At 40.3% G+C, this 15,525-nt stretch overlaps 1 non-coding gene and 1 pseudogene across 1 annotated transcript; both read right to left on the reverse strand.

The window, feature by feature from the left end:
• Positions 1–14,359: 14,359 nt before the first annotated feature.
• On the reverse strand, positions 14,360–14,450 carry LOC135478380 (uncharacterized; annotated as a pseudogene).
• A 503-nt stretch (positions 14,451–14,953) lies between these two features.
• LOC135478420 (U5 spliceosomal RNA) lies at positions 14,954–15,074 on the reverse strand. The gene has a single exon (XR_010445336.1). It is a non-coding gene; the product is annotated as a U5 spliceosomal RNA (small nuclear RNA).
• Between the last annotated feature and the right edge of the window lie 451 nt (positions 15,075–15,525).

The following is a 15,525-nucleotide window of genomic DNA, read 5'->3' on the forward strand; positions in this document are numbered from 1 at the left end:
CGGCTCCTTGGCCGTTTGCCTTCCTTCGCCGAGATGGGTGAAGCTGTAGAAGCTGGTGGAATCTCCTCAACAAGATCACGATCGGGTGTGGCTGTCACCACCACATCGTCGCAATTTTGAAACACATGACCATATTCTCCACAGTGCGCACATCTGGGCGTGGTGCATTCCCGGGAAACGTGTCCGGGTTGCAGGCACTTGGCACAGCGTGGGGACGGCCGACGTTTGAAATCAAGACCTGCACCTTTTCAATGGGCAGGAGGACGGGGAAATCTCCATCCAACTTCATCACTGCGCGACGAACGCCTGTCCTTACCTTCGTAAGTCCTGTTATAGTACTGGTTTCCTGTACTAAACTTACCAGCTCTCCAAAATTGGACAGCGCATCTGCGACGGCAGAACCCAGGAACTCGTATGGCAGTCTGAAAATGCGAATCGTTGCCAGGGAACTACTGTATGGATAAACCCGCACAATACTCCCACCGTTTTCCAAGGTGCCCTTAATGAGCAACGCACGGGCGGCAGCCGCGGACGTCAAAGTAACCAACTACTGATTACGAGACGCGGTCGGTGCGATGGCTTCCAAGGTGTCCAAACCAACTGCATATTTCAAGGGGTCAACAAGCCTTTGACGACCGACAAATCCCGGCCAAGCGAGAACCACATTTCGCTCAATAATGGACCCTTCAACGTGATCCATTTTTCCGCAATAAGAAACTTAGTCTGACATTGCCTCACCGAGTGTCCACCGGGGGATTGAGCGCAACCGGGAACACAACAGTCACGCTTTTTTGCGAAATTTCAGACTCTGGTCTCCACGAAACTACACTAATATGCCGAAAGATTTGTTTTCCTGCCTTGTTCTTTACTTGATTTCCTTTTCTATTTCCAATTTTTATTCGTGGCCTCCCAAGGCGGCGAGGACAGCTCGTTTCATAGACCGGTAGAGCAGTTGCTGGCCTAGAGTGTTTAGGTGCACTCCTTCGTTGGTTAGAATTTGCTTTTGTGGTCTGATCAGTCCCCTATGTCTCCAGAAGGTGGCCAATTGGTTGTTTGCCAGCTTTATGTTAATTTCATGGTTTTTTGTGTTAAAAATGTGGACCGAAATTCGCCGAGTTAACTGACGGCAAAGAAGCTGGCTGATATAGATCCTTGGAATTTGGTATTACGATTTAAGTGCACCAACATAGTCTAAAATATCAGTGCAAATTGCTGATGATATTTTGTGAGAGTAAGCATCGTTTCCCCCAATGTGGAGGATAACTAGTTCAGGTTTTGTCTCCTGAAGGAGACTTTCCAATCTTCCAGAGTATCTAAGTGTCCCAACTCTAGCTCCCCCAATGCCAAAGAACCGAATGTCCTGGCCTGTTCTAAAGTCGATTGTAGAGTTTGGGATCGAATTTCGAAGGATACTATTCCCCAGCCAATAAACGTAACTGCTGCCGATAATTCAGATTCTCCATCCTTGTTTTTTGTTCCTGTGAAAACAAATATACAAAACAAATATACGAGATAGTTGTATTTTTGTATAGCGAAGGGGTTTTGTTGATAATGCAATGTATACCTTAAGCAAGAAGATATTTGATCAAACAGATACTTAGGAGCAAATTAGTGGTATAGCTACCAATCAAAACTTGATAGAGGGTCTGCCCTCGCATGATCATATACGCATTTGTAAATAAATAGAAAATAAATATCAACAAATAAGAGTAGATAAACAAGTGGGCAGATTAGTAAATGGAGAAATGTTATTAATCACTACAGTCATCTGTAGTTCTGTGGTTATATTGTGTTTTTTTTGTGCTGTGTTTTTGCAAACCGGTTCATAAATGTTTTATTGGCCCTCAAGATCAAGGTATCGCGATACAGTCGGGGATAAAGTTGTAGGAAGGAATTATGCATCTGTGGAATAGATGGCCCTCAAAATCAAGGTATCGCCGTTGTTGGTCAATAGTGTTTCATTAGATTCAGCTTTCGTAACCCGTCGATTTTATTTATTCTTTTAGTAAGGAGAATATTTGTGTTCTCAGATGTGGTTTGGGGTTAAGGATAGTCTGAAGGTCAAGCTCACATTTGTAGATTTTCAGGCATTCTGCCAATCGTCTTCGTTCTTTCCCCCGTGCGGTTTCCGGAGTGATAAGAATAGGACCTCAGCCCTCTAGGCAAGCTTGTCGTAAAAGTCGACTAACCTAGAGCTCTCCTGTGTGAGCCCGGTGAGTAAAATAGGTTCACATCTTCGCGGTTGTGTGACAGGCAACCGGGTAGCGACCTGTTTGCCGTGGGTTGCGAACCATAATCTCCGAGGACGGGATCCTGGTGGCTGAGGGCGTGTTGTTCTTGCGAGATCCTCACGCCCAACACGCCACTTTGGCCCTTACTTGGAGAGAGACGGGGGGTCGGATGGGCCCGGTCTGATCAATTGGCTGATCACGTCAAGCCCTACACTTGATCCAGTTTGGTATTCTTTCACGTACTGTGATGTAAAGTTGGGTTAACACCGGATGCTCTTGTTCGGAGTCAGTGTAGAAGGCGGTGGCTAATGGGTCAATTGAGTAGATTGGGTTTAACCTTGTTGGTGTAACTCAGTTTGTTCGAGTATATCTTGCGTGGATTCCCTGTTTCTGTTCTCTGCTGGTCATCCGCAGGATTAGATTCGCCGTTGTTGGCACTCCGTGGCGGGTGGGGGACATGCAGGGTGAAATCAAATAAAATATAACATGGCTCCTGAAATTACAACAGTCGTTGCTAAAAAAAAAGAAAAAATGAAGTTCCATTAGATATTAAAGGAGAAAATACTTATTTTCCTACCTTCTTAGTAATGTTTAATAAAAATGAAGGCAAAATGAAAATAAATCAATTTGTACTTTAAAAAACGTTAGAAAGTTATGCTGGAACTCTGAAACCAGTCAAAAAATGAAATCTGGAAACATTCTGTTAGAATGTTCCAGAAAACAACAATATATAAATTTACTTAAAATTCAAAATATAGGAGAGCAGCCTGTTTGTTTTTCTCCACATAATACATTAAACTGCTGTCATGGCATAATTGGTGACAGAGACCAGGACCTTACTGAAATGACAGAACAAAAAATAACTGAAGAACTAAAACATCAAGGAGTGATAAAGGTCAAACGTTTCATAATTAAAAGAGATGGAAACCTGATAAAAACGAACACTTATATGATAATTTTTAACAGACCTTCCCTTCCGTCATCTATATTTGTCGGACCGTATAGCGTACGAATGGAGTTGTTTATACCTAACCCCACCCGGTGTTTCTCCTACCAGCGGTTTGGCCATGGCAGGAGTCAATGCCGCAACACACTGGTCTGCTTTAGATGTGCCGAAGCAGGTCACGAGGGATTTGACTGCACAAAAACAATAAAATGTGTCAATTGTAGCGGAGCCCAAATGGCCTCTTCCAAGGACTGTCCTCTTTTCAAAAAAGAAAAAGAAATTATAACCTTAAAATGTAAAAATAATATATCCTATCCGGAAGCAAAGCGTATGGTCTCTGTCATGCATGGCCTTACAATATCTACATTTGCCAATGTTGTAAGGAAAACCACTGTTTCTGTGGGGGTCCAAACGACTTTTACTTGGCCCATTGGAAAAGAACAGCCACAGAAACTCGTCACGAAACCCGTAAATAAGACAGCCACCTCCTCATCTCAGACTGATATCAACCTATCTAAAATAGCTCTTACTTTACCTGATTATCCAGCACTTTCTTTATCTGACAACACATCATGTGATAATAAATCTAAATCTCATAAACCCGTTGATTCTTCACCGAAAACAACGGGTGACAAAAATAAATCTGAGAAAAATCATAAAAGGGATAAACCTAGTGGCCCCCTGGAGCGTCCCTCTAAGGCCACTAGGAACCCAATCCAAACTTATAAGTTTGGATCGTTGGAGGACATCGATCCTTCAACTTCATGTGCAGACCTGATGGATACATCATCTGCACCTGGGAGATCTCCTAGTAGATCTCCCAAAAAGGGTCGTCCTCGGTCAAGACATAAATCCCCAATACGTCTTCCTCCATGATGTCTTCTTTAGACAAAATTATACAATGGAATTGTCGAGGTTTTAAGGTAAATTTTATTGAAATAACACGTCTAGTTCAATCTATAAATCCAGTAGCCCTGTGTCTTCAGGAAACTCACCTGAAGACATCTGACAAAGATACAGTAACCCTTAAAAATTATTCATTATATAGTACTTATTCAAATGAAGAAGAGCGAGCTGCTGGCGGCTCCTCGATCTTTATCAATAACAATATTATTCACGGCCCTGTTGCTCTGGATACAGAGCTTCAGGCTGTGGCCGTCCGTGTTTCGTTGTCTGAACCAATCACATTATGTTCAGTGTATATTCCTCCTAACATTTCTTTGTCGGCTTTGCAGTTACATAATTTAAAAAAACAATTGCCAAAACCTTTTATAATAATGAGAGATTTTAATTCCCATCACTCCCTTTGGGGCAGTAGTAACATAAATAATAAGGGCAAGATAGTTGAAGACTTCTTATCGAAAGAGGAACTGTGTTATTTCAATGATGGTTCTAATACCTATTTACATCCGGGTAATGGCATTTATTCTGCTATCGATCTCACTATTACAGATCCATCATTTCTCCTTGATTTTTTTCTTGGAAGGTGCATGACGATCTTTGTGGTACTGACCATTTTCCAATAATCCTAAAGCATATCACTTCTAATTCTTTAGAACGTGTAGCTAGGTGGAAATTCAATCAAGCAGATTGGATCGCATTTAAGATGTTTTGTGAGGCTGATATCACCTGAGACGCTCTCAGTGTAGCAGATGATCCAATATTAAAATTTAATGAGCTTGTTTTACAAGCGGCTGACAGAACTATCCCTAAGACCTCGACCCATCCAAAATCCTAAAGTAAACCCTGGTATAATAAGGACTGTCGCAAAGCCATTAAGGACCGCAAAAAGGCCGAGCTAAATTTTAATATATGTCCTACTGATAATAACTTAAATCAGGTTCGTATTTTTAGAGCAAAGGCTCGTCGATTACTCAAGTCCAAGAGACGATCTTGTTGGCGGAACTTTGTTTCGGGCATTACGTCAAAAACACCCATGCGTAAGGTCTGAAACATGGTTCAGAAACTTAAGGGCAAAAATAATAAAGCAAAAGTTCAGCATTTAAAAGATGGAGATAATACATTAACCCCTCCATCTGATTATAGCCAATCAATTAGCTGAAACAATTTCAACAAAATCTTCTTCTGTGAACTATACTAAACAATTTCAGCATATTAAAAACCAGAAGGAGAAAACCAAATTGCCCTTTTCTTCTAAGAATTTAGAAGATTATAATCGTCCATTTAATGTCCATGAACTTAAAACTGCATTAAAAAAGGCCCACGATACTGCTTGTGGTCCCGATAATGTATATTATAAGTTTCTGAACCATTTACCACCTGAGCCATTGGAGACTCTCTTGAATTTGCTTAATGATATTTGGACAAGTAATTTTCCACCATCATGTATTATCCCGGTCCCTAAGCCGGGTAAGGATCATACTGATCCAAATAATTACCGTCCCATAGCTCTTACCAGCTGTGTCTGTAAGACTATGGAACGGATGATTAATGATAGACTTGTTTGATTTCTTGAAACCAACAAGCTTTTATCTAACATTCAATGTGGTTTTCGTCAAGGTCGATCTGCTTTAGATCACCTTGTTCGATTTGAAACTTTTATTCGTGATGGTTTTGTTAATAATGAACATGTGTTGTCCATATTTTTTGACCTTTTTTTTTCCCAAGGCCTACGACACCACATGGAAATATGGTATTTTAAAAGACCTCGCGGATATGGGTCTTAAAGGGCGACTACCTATATTTATATCACAATTTTTATCCAATCGTCAGTTTAAGGTACGGGTTGGGTCCACTCTTTCTGACTCTTATGGCCAGGAAATGGTTGTACCCCAGGGCAGCATTCTATCAACAACTTTGTTTAGCATAAAAATAAATAGCCTAGCAAAAACATTAACATATGTCACAGAGGGTTCTTTATACGTGGATGATTTTCTTATATGCTACCGAGCTAAGAATATGAATAACATCGATCGTCAGTTATATGCTACAAGGCTTAAAGCACACCCAACAAACCCTGCCTATGACTGTGTTTTAATCCGTTATATGTAGACAAATATAACAAATATCCTAATAAGATTCCTTCGTTCGGTCTTCGTGTTCGGGACCACGTTGTGGGGGCTGGCATCGAGCTTGAGAATATAGCTCCGGTTTCTTTTCCGGAGTCTCCTCCCTGGCTTCTCCCACAACCTAAATTGATATTTGATCTACGTAAACATAACAAAAGAAATACGAATCCTCTAATAATTCAGCAAAGTTTTTCTGAGATAAAGGCTAATTATCCAGATTATAAATTTATATATACTGACGGGTCGAAGGATGGGGAGAAGGTTGCGGCTGCGGCTGTCTTAGAACAGCGGGTCACTTCTCTTCGTCTTCCATCCTCATCTTCAATCTTTTCTGCAGAGGCCAGAGCTATACTTCTGGCTTTGTCATATGTTTGTGCTGGGCATGCCCAGAGGGCTGTGATCTGCACGGACTCGCTGTCTTGCCTTTTGGCAATTCAGAATAATAAATTTAAAAATCCTTCCATCCTTGAGATATTAGCCGTACATAAAAATCTAATTAAAAGAGGTAAAGATATTGTATTCTGTTGGATACCAAGTCACATTGGTATCCATGGAAACACAGTCGTGGACAGGGAAGCGAAAGCTGCCCTAAATAAACCCATATCTAAGATAAAAATTCCTTATACTGACATGAAGTCCAATATTCTTAAATATATTCGTGGCCTTTGGCAGGGTGAATGGAACTTGCAGGCCCATAATAAACTGCATGCTATTCATCCGGTCATTGGCTATAATTCATATACACTTGATATGTCTCATAGAGACCAAGTCGTTTTAACCAGATGCCGTATTGGACATTCTCGCCTGACACACAATTTCATCTTGGATGGGAGCAGTGCTCCCGAGTGTGTTGGATGTGATGCTCAATATAGCATCAAACATATTCTGGTTGACTGTGTGGACTTTGCCCATGTTCAGCAGAGATTCTACACTGTCAACTCTATATATGATTTATTTGACAGCATCGCTGGCGATGTTGTCATAGATTATTTGAAGGCCATTGGCCTATATCATAAAATATGAATTTTAATTGTCATAAATATCTATAGATAAACAGTTATATATATTTCTACATGTACTATAACCCTGGTTTTCGAGTTTTAAATCTTATTTTTCTTTTATTCGATCTTAATCACGTCTGTACTTTTTGTTTTACTTTTGGTGTTCATATTATCATATGGAAAACCTTAACCGTCTCTTGCTTTCACCTTGTTCTCGCCACGGTATGGCTGAAATATTGCCGATGTGGCGATAAGCCATAATCATTCATTCATTCATTCATTCGAACGTCAGTTGCAGCTTTGTCTCAATAAAATCGAGAAATGGGCAAATGAAAACGGATTTAGATTTTCAACGTCTAAAACCGTCGGTATGCATTTTTGTAACAAACGGAAACTTCATCTTGACCCTGAGCTTAATTTTTTTAGAGAACAGGTTAAAATCGTTGGAGAAACTAAATTTTTAGGTGTAATATTTGATAGTAAACTATCTTTTATACCTCATATAAAAATGCTTAAGGCTAAATGTACAAAGGCTCTCGATATAATTAAGGTCGTGTCTAGAACCGATTGGGGTGATGACCGATCAGTTTTACTTAATTTATATCGTTCTCTGGTGAAGTCTACATTTTATTATGGATCCATCATTTACGGTTCCGCTAGGAAATCGTATATTAAAATGTTGTATTGGGTCCATCATCAAGGTTTTTGTCTCAGCTTTGGTGCTTTTAGAACTTAGAACTTTTAGAACCCCAGTAGAAAGTTTATACGTGGAGGCAAATGAGCCTTCTTTATATAACCGACGTATAAAACTTAGCCTTCAATATGCTACAAAGCTTAAAGCACATCCAATAAACCCTGCCTACGACTGTGTTTTCAATCCATTGTATGTAGACAAATATACTAAATGTCCTAACAAGATCCCTTCGTTCGGTCTTCGTATACGGGACCATATTGTGGGAGCTAACACCAAGCTGGAGGATATAGCTCCGGTGACTTTTCCGGAGTCTCCTCCATGGCTTCTTCCACAACCTAAACTAATATTTGATCTACGTAAATATAATAAATCGAATATAAATCCTCTTATAATTCAGCAAGGTTTTGCTGAAATTAAAAATAATTATATGGATTATAAATTTATATATACTGACGGGTCGAAGGATGGGGACAGGGTTGCGACTGCGGCTGTCTTAGAGCAGCGAGTCTCTTCCTTTTATCTTCCATCCTCTTCTTCAATATTCTCTGCCGAGGCCAGAGCTATACTCCTGGCCTTATCATTTTTTTTCTTCTGGGTGTGCCCAGAGGGTAATGATATGCATTGACTTGTTGTCTTGCTTATTGGCAATACAGAATAACAAATTTAAAAATCCCTTGATCCTTCAAATTTTAGCTAAACATAGGAAATTAATTAGAAGCGGTAAAGATATTATATTCTGCTGGATACCAAGTCATATTGGTATCCATGGAAACACAGTCGCAGACAGGGAGGTGAATGAAGGAATGAATGATTATGGCTTAACGCCACATCGGCAATATTTCAGCCATATCGTGGCGAGAACAAGGTGAAAACAAGAGACGGTTAAGGTTTTCCATATGATAATATGAACACCAAAAGTAAAACAAAAAATACAGACATGTTTAAAATCGTATAAAAGAAAAATAAGAGTTAAAACTCGAAAACCCGGGTTATAGTACATGTATAAATCTATATGTATATAACTGTTTATCTATAGATATTTATGACAATTAAAATTTATATTTTATGATAAAGGCCAATGGCCTTCAAATAATTGATGACAACATCGCCAGCGATGCTGTCAAATAAATCATATATAGAGTTGACAGTGTAGAACCTTTGCCGAACATGGGCAAAGTCTACACAGTCAACTAGAATATGTTTCATGCCGTATTGAGCATCACATCCAACACACTCTGGAGCACTGCTACCATCTAAGATGAAATTGTGTGTCAGATGAGAATGCCCAATACGACACCTCGTTAAAACTACTTGGTCTCTGCGAGACATTAGACAAGTATAGGCATTGTAGCCAATGACAGGATGAATGGCATGCAGTTTATTATGGATCTGCAAGTCCCATTCACCCTGCCAAAGGCGACGAATATATTTAAGAATATTGGACTTCACGTCAGCATAAGGGATTTTAACCCGAGATACAGGTTTGTATAGGGCAGCTTTCGCTTCCCTGTCCACGACTGTGTTTCCATGGATACCAGTGTGACTTGGTATCCAACAAAATATAATATCTTTTACCTCTTTTAACTAATTTTCGGTGTTTGGCTATTATCTCAAGTATCAATGGATTTTTAAATTTATTATTCTGAATTGCCAAAAGGCAAGACAGCGAGTCGCTGCAGATCACTGCCCTCTGGACATGCCCAGGGGAAACATATGATAAGGCCAGGAGTATAGCCCTGGCCTCTGCAGAAAAGATAGAAGATGAAGGTGGCAGACGAAGAGAAGTGATCCGCTGCTCCATGACAGTAGCAGCCGCAACCCTGTCCCCATCCTTTGACCCGTCAGTATATATAAATTTATAATCCATATAATGAGCCTTGATTTCAGCAAAACCTTGCTGAATTATAAGAGGGTTTGTATTGGATTTATTATATTTACGTAGATCAAATATTAGTTTGCTTTGTGGGAGAAGCCATGGAGGAGACTCTGGAAAAGATACTGGAGCTATACCCTCCAGCTTGATGTTAGCTCCCACAATATGGTCCCGTATGCGAAGACCGAACGAACGGATCTTTTTAGGACATTTAATATATTTGTCTACATTTAATGGATTGAAAACACAGTCGTAGGCAGGGTTTGTTGGATGTGCTTTAAGCTTTGTAGCATATTGAAGACTAAGTTTAATACGTCGATTGTATAAGGAAGGCTCATTTGCCTCCACGTATAAACTTTCTACTGGTGAGGTTCTAAAAGCACCAAGGCTGAGCCTCAAACCTTGGTGATGGACAGGATCCAACATTGTAATATACGACTTCCTAGCGGAACCGTAAATGAGGGATCCATAGTCCAATTTAGACCTCACCAGAGAACGATATAAATTAAGTAAAACTGATCGGTCAGCACCCCAGTCGGTGCTAGACACGACCTTAATTATATCGAGAGCCTTTGTACATTTAGCTTTAAGCATTTTGATATGAGGTATAAAAGATAGCTTACTATCAAATATTATACCTAAACATTTGGTTTCGCCAACGATTTTAATCTGTTCACTACAAAAATTAAGCTCAGGATCAAGATGAAATTTCCGTTTGTTACAAAAATGCATACCGACGGTTTTAGACGTTGAAAATCTAAAACCCGTATTCAGTTGCCCATTTCTCGATTTTATTGAGACAAAGCTGCAACTGACGTTCGATATTATTCATATTCTTAGCTCGGTAGCATATAAGGAAATCATCGACGTATAAAGCACCCTCTGTGCCAGATGTTAATGTTTTTGCTAGGCTATTTATTTTTATGCTGAACAGAGTTGTTGATAGAATGCTGCCCTGGGGTACACCCATTTCCGGGCCATAAGAGTCAGAAAGAGTGGACCCAACCCGTATTTTAAACTGACGATCGGATAAAAGTTGTGATATGAATTTAGGTAAGCGACCCTTTAAGACCCATATCCGTGAGATCTTTTAAAATACCATATTTCCATGTGGTGTCGTAGGCCTTTTCAAGGTCAAAAAATATGGATACCACATGTTCATTATTAACAAAACCATCACGAATAAAAGTTTCAAATCGAACAAGGTGATCCATGGTAGATCTACCTTGCCGAAAACCACATTGAATGTTAGATAAAAGCTTGTTGGCTTCAAGAAACCAACAAGTCTATCATTAATCATCCGTTCCATAGTCTTACAGACACAGCTGGTAAGAGCTATGGGACGGTAATTATTTGGATCAGTATGATCCTTACCCGGTTTAGGGACCGGGATAATACACGCCTCCCTCCATGACGGTGGAAAATTACCAGTTATCCGAATGTCATTAAGCAAATCCAAGAGAATCTCCAATGGCTCAGGTGGTAAATGGTTCAGAAACTTATAATATACATTATCGGGGCCACAAGCAGTATCGTGGGTCTTTCTTAATGCAGTCTTAAGTTCTTCAATATTAAACGGACGATTATAATCTTCTAAATTTTTAGAAGAAAAGGGCAATTTAATTCTCTCCTTCTGGTTTTTAATATGCTGGAATTCTTTAGTATAGTTCTCAGAAGAAGATTTTGTTGAAATTGTTTCAGCTAATTTATTGGCTATATCAGATGGAGGGGTTAATATATTATCTCCATCTTTTAAATGCTAAACTTTTGCTTTATTATTTTTGCCCTTAAGTTTCTGAACCATGTTCCAGACCTTACGCATGGGTGTTTTTGACGTGATGCCCGGAACAAAGTTCCGCCAACAAGATCGCCTCTTGGACTTGAGTAATCGACGAGCCTTAGCTCTAAAATTACGAACCTGGTTTAAATTATTATCAGTAGGACAATGATTAAATCTGCGTTCAGCCTTTTTACGGTCCTTTATGGCTTTGCGACAGTCATTGTCGTACCAGGGTTTACTTTTGGATTTTGGATTTGTCGAGGTCTTAAGTATAGTTCTATCGGCAGCTCGTAATACAAGCTCGTTAAATTTTAACACAGAGTAATCTGCTGCTTTGAGAATCTCTGGAATGATATCAGCCTCACAGAACATCTCAAAAGCGATCCAATCTGCTTGATCGAATTTCCATCTAGCTACACGTTCTAAAGAATTAGAAGTGATATGTTCTAGGATAATAGGAAAATGGTCACTACCACAAAGATCGTCATGCACCTTCCAAGAAAAATCTGGGAGAAGTGATGGATCTGTGATAGTGAGATCGATAGCAGAATAAGCGCCATTACCCGGATGTAAATAGGCATTAGAACCATCATTGAAATAACACAGTTCCTCCTTCGATAAGAAGTCTTCGACTATCTTGCCCTTATTATTTGTTATTACTGCCCCATAGGAGGTTATGGGAATTAAAATCTCCCATAAGTATAAAAGGTTTTGGCAACTGTTCTATTAAATTATGTAACTGGAATGCTGATAAAGAAATGTTCGGCGGAATATACACTGAACACAATGTGATTGTTTCAGATAATGAAACACGCACGGCCACAGCCTGAAGCTCTGTATCCAGAGCAACAGGGCTGTGAATAATATTGTTATTGATGAAGATAGAAGAGCCGCCTGCAGCTCGCTCTTCTTCATTTGAGTAAGTACTGTATAAGGAATAATTTTTAAGGGTTTTTTTATCATTGTCAGATGTCATCAGGTGAGTTTCCTGAAGACACAGGGCAATAGGATTTAATGATTGAACAAGCTGTGTTATTTCAATAAAATTTACCTTAAGACCTCGACAATTCCACTGTATAATTTTGTCATATATCGCCATTATGGAGGAAGACGTGTTGGGGATTTCTCTTTATGTTTGGACCGCGGACGACCCTTCCGTGGAGATCGGCTGTTAGATCTCCCTGGTGATGTATCCATCACATCCGCATCCGATGTTGAGGGATCAACGTCCTCCAACGATCCAAACCTATTAAAAGTTTGGACAGGGTCCCTAGTGGCCTTAGAGGGACGCTCTGTTGGGCCACTAGGTTTATTAGATTTATTGTTATTATTTGGAGGTTCATTTTGGGACATATTTTTGTTTCTACGTTGATTAAGTTTGGGGTTATCGGGTCGGTCAGTATTATTCGCTGGTTCTATTTGTTGTATTAAGGTAGTTTGTGTTGAGCAAGTATTGAAGGCAGGTCGAACAGTAGGTTCAACAGAAACAGGAGAAGGTTTCTGATTTCCAATGGGCCAAGTCGTTGATGTTTGAGTAGCAACAGATGCTACTCGCTTGACCGCATTGGCAAATGAAGTCTGCAGTGAAGTATTAGGAGGCGAGACTAGTTTCCGGGCCTTCTGATACGATATATTGTTTTTAGTTTTTAAAGTGATTATTTGTTTTTCTTTTACGAAAAGTGGACAGTCCCTAGAGGAGGCCACGTGATCTCCACTGCAATTGCAACACTTAACTGTGTTGCTGCAGTCGAAACCCTCATGACCTTCACTGCCACATCGAAAACAAACAAGTTTGTTTTTACATTGGCCCTTGCCATGACCAAATTTCTGACACGTAAAACAACGTGTTGGGTTAGGGATGTATAAGTCTACACTAACTCTATACGGGCCAATGTAGATGTATGATGGAATAGAAGTACGATTAAAAGTTAACAGGTATGTATTTAGTTTCAGGATATTACCAGATTTCTTCATAGTGAAGCGCTTTACTCTGGTAACACCTTGCGACTTCAGTTCACTGCAGATTTCCTCTTCTGAAAGTTCCAAAATATCTTGATCCCGGTCACGAATTATTCCCTGACAGCTGTTCAGGGAATTGTGAGGGGATGTAAACACAGGTATGTCCGAAATTTTTTTTAACGATAGTAAATTGATGGATTGTTGTTGGCGGAAAAATTCAATGAGAATGTCTCCGGACCTTAGCTTTTTCACATTTTTTAAGGTTCTAGCGACTCCCTGGAGAGCCCTTTGCAAAAGAAAGGGATGGATTTTGGAGGCCGGCTTTTGTTCATTCTTAGTTGAAAGAACAATAAAAGCCGGCCAACTGTCCGACACATTACATTTATCAAGCGAGTCCGACAAAACCTCCAACTTCCTCTTTTTGTCGGTACTCGAAGTCATTCCAGCAGAAGATCTAACAGATATATTGGAAACGTTTTGCGACAAATTTAAAGAAGACATAATATATATCAAAAAGATTCACCCCATGTGTTCCCCACCCACCACGGAGTGCCAACAAGGGCGATGTCTGAACCTGGGGATACCCAGCAGGACACACACCAAGGACTCCACATGAGGTATACTCGAATAGATGGCCCTAATGAGCAAACCCCATTAAGTAAATAAGGTCACACATCTGACACATACTACTCGATTGACCCATGAGCCACCGCCTCAAAACTTGGAAGGAAACCGTTATTCTCTAAATGAGTGATGTTATTGAGAAATGTTTTAGGACCAAACAGAGGCAAGACGTGACCAAGCCGATTGATCGGACCAGGCCAATCCGACCTCCCGTCTCTCTCCAAGTATAGACTCATTAGCATGTTCGTTCCCACGGAAATCTTTAGTAAAAGGCGAAAGATTTATTCGTGGATTTGAAGAGAAACCAGAGTTAGTCTTCATCAGGGGCTGCTGTAAAACCTACCTAACTGGTCGCTGGACGAGATGGGGGATTTACTATGCGCAACACTAATGTACCTACCTCAATTAATTGGCCGCTGGCTCAATTTGTCTCTTGCAACAGCCGAAGATTGGAGGCGCATTTTAACCTCATTTTTTAAAACACCAGCCTTTGCTGATGAAGACCGGAAGCGTGTACAGCGTCCGTGTGTGACGTGGTGTCATTGTTGTAGGCGGTCGGGGTAAGGAACACGCTGGACTAGGTCCATGACACCTACCGTCGGTGAATGGCCCGGTTATGTTCCAACTTAGCTTGTGATGCGCTGGGACACGTGGAAATAGTCCAAAACTTTTAGAGCTGTATGTGTACAGCTGTAAGAGAATTCGATCTCTTCCTAATAATGCCTCCGTGCGGCAGGGCAGCGCAATTCTGCCATGTACCAATGCTACTTGATACTCCTTTTACGCAATTTGATGTTTGTTTTTCATTTGGAAAATTGTCCCGACTGGTCGGGACTACAAAAAATAGTCTATAGACTCATTAGTATGTTCCTCCCCACGGAAATCTTTAGTAAAAGGCGAAAGATTTATTCGTGGATTTGAAGAGAAACCAGAGTTAGTCTTCATCAGTGGCTGCTAAAAAACCTACCTAACTGGTCGCTGGACGAGATGGGGGATTTACTATGCTCAACAATAATGTACCTAGCTCAATTACACTGAACAAAAATATAAATGCCCCATGTCACTCTTTTGAGGTTTTATTATCATTATGGTTAATGAGCACATGAAATCAACCACAATTTATTTTGTTATTGAATAACGTTTAGATAACAGTCCATTACATATTGGTGGTGGCATCTGAAAATGAGTGGCATTCAGTCAAACATGGTGGGGGTCAGGGTCGAGAAATTCACTTTTTATTATCTTGTGTGTCCACCAATTGCGTCCCTCAAAGCCACACATCGTCTTCACATGGAGTTGATGAGGTTGTCTATAGTGGCCTGTGGGATGTTATTCCACTCTTCCTGGATGGCCACACGGAGCTGTCGCACATTCTCCGGAACTGGAAC

This window comes from Liolophura sinensis, chromosome 11 (assembly GCF_032854445.1).
Source record: "Liolophura sinensis isolate JHLJ2023 chromosome 11, CUHK_Ljap_v2, whole genome shotgun sequence".
NCBI lineage: Eukaryota > Metazoa > Mollusca > Polyplacophora > Chitonida > Chitonidae > Liolophura > Liolophura sinensis.